Raw genomic sequence first — 2,500 nt, 5'->3', positions numbered from 1 at the left:
TTAATGGACTGACCTTGGCTGTTGGTGTTAATTATCTCTTCCTGAATGAAACTTCACAGTTCATTAATTCGAATCGTTTGCCTTTATTGGGATATCAGGTGGGAAATATATGACCTGGTAATTTACTGGTGTAATTTCACTTGTAATTCGTTTTTAAATGTTTTGGAATAGTGCTGTAGCAATGTATCTAAAAGTCCTTCCATTTCTTGTGCTTTGTTAGACTTCTATCCTGTAGCTTAGATAATAATAATAATAATAATGGTAATAATAATAATAATAATAATAATAATAATAATAATAATAATAATAATAATAATAATATTTTATTATAATGATCTAGTTCTGAACTTTTAGTATATATATATATATATATATATATATATATATATATATATATATATATATATATATATGTATATATATATATATATATATATATATATATATATATATATATATATATATATATATATATATATATATATATATATATATATATATATATATATATTCATCTCACCTATTTAATTCATCCCAGAATCACACCATCGTCACCATACTTCACCATCTCTCTTGTAATCATATCAATCAATAGAATGTTTTCTTTCACAAACCTCGTAATTGCCTCTAATTAAATCCATAAGAAATTCCAAAAGCATATTTAGCATTTCTATAACCCATCTGAGAATTGCTTCAGTTAGTTCTACCTCTCTTCTGTCTTCCACATTCATAGCCAACAACATCTCTTCAGGTTTATCTTTTACTCTGATTTTTATTGTTCACTAACCTTTTTTTCCCTGGAATTTACTTCCTTTTAAAATAAATTTTATTTCTTTCTGAAAATCCTACTCAACTTTTTCTGTTACTGGACATTCTCTCTCTCTCTCTCTCTCTCTCTCTCTCTCTCTCTCTCTCTCTCTCTCTCTCTCTCTCTCTCTCTCTCTCTCTCTCTCTCATCAATCCTCTGTTATTCCCACATCTGCTCTCCTCTTATACCATACATGTATTCCTCTGGTGATATTTGTTTCTCCTTCACCATACCTTATAATATCTTCTACAGCCACCAATTCCTACATATATTCTAGATATCTCTCCTCTGCTTATTATTTTGTCCTTCCTCCTCCATTTAATGATGAAATATCTCAGAAAGAATTAGAGTGTGTTTTAAGATTTACATAACCAGTAAAGTAGATTTGTAATAAAAAAAATCGTATGTTGAAGTGTGGTTGTCATCGCCCATAGAGTTTACATTAGTCCAGTCATCGTTCGAGAGTTCTGGCTAAACTCACGTCAGCGTTGTCTTCTTTGTCCCTCTGTGTTCCCCAGGTCTACCAAATATATAAGTAAACATTATGGTGTAATTGACTAATTTAGACATTAATTCCTCAAATAAGTCCGGATCACTTTTAATGTTATATCAACACTAACTAAAGAAGTGTAATCCATATTAACAATGCTGTATGGGTTAAATAATAATTCTAAATGTCTTCTTCGTTTTTCCCACCTCACATTAAGGGTTCGGTTGCCTGATGCGCTCTCTCCAAGGCCTTCGATCAAAGGTAGACTCTGTATGAGAAGGTAAATAAACTGAACAAAGAAAAAAACGCGGAATCCCGTCAAATGATAATAATAATAATAATAATAATAATAATAATAATAATAATAATAATAATAATAATAATAATAATAATAATAATAATAATAATAATAATAATAATAATGATTATTATTATTATTATTATTATTATTATTATTATTATTATTATTGTTGTTGTTGTTGTTATTATTATTATTATTATTACTAGTTAAGCTACAGCCCTAGTTGTTAAAGCAGGGTGCTACAAGCTTTAAGCCCAATAACTAATAAGAATAACTGTAAAACCGATCATCGCAAATATCAAAATTTTCTTTTAATATTTGTATGGAAGGTTCTTCAACAGAATTAATTAACAGTACAGAAACCAAGCAACAAATCTAATAAATATGTCATGATTAGTTTAAACTAGAAGAGATTATAGTTTTTCATTAAGAATTTTCACATTTTCAAATCAACGCAATAACAGGGAAACTAGCTCAGTAGGAAAGGAAATAAGGAAATAAATAAGATATGAGAAGTAATGAAAAATTAAAATAAAATAAAATAATATTAAATTAAATAAAATTGAAATGAAATATATTTGGAGCCTAAAAGAAAACTCGCCCGAAAAAAAAAAAAAGTGTTTTTTCATTTCAACATCTTCAGTAATTCTTGAATTTGAATAGAAAAGGAAAATTTTTAAGTTAACCCTGTGAGAGAAGAGAAAATAGTTTTCTCTGAGATTGTGAAATATTTCATGAAATTGAAAAGTTTTGGACTTCCACAGGATATGAAAGTAATCTGTTTTCCATTTTTACCCAGAAAGAGAAAGGTGTAATTTCCAACAGGCTCTCATAGGTGAAAATCACAATTTTTTAGTAAACGTATTATGATCTTTATATAAGCCCCTTTTTGAGTGGGGAT

This window comes from Palaemon carinicauda, chromosome 32 (genome assembly GCF_036898095.1).
Source record: "Palaemon carinicauda isolate YSFRI2023 chromosome 32, ASM3689809v2, whole genome shotgun sequence".
Lineage (NCBI taxonomy): Eukaryota > Metazoa > Arthropoda > Malacostraca > Decapoda > Palaemonidae > Palaemon > Palaemon carinicauda.
The sequence above is the reverse complement of the archived record's forward strand: the minus strand, read 5'-3'. Positions refer to the sequence as shown.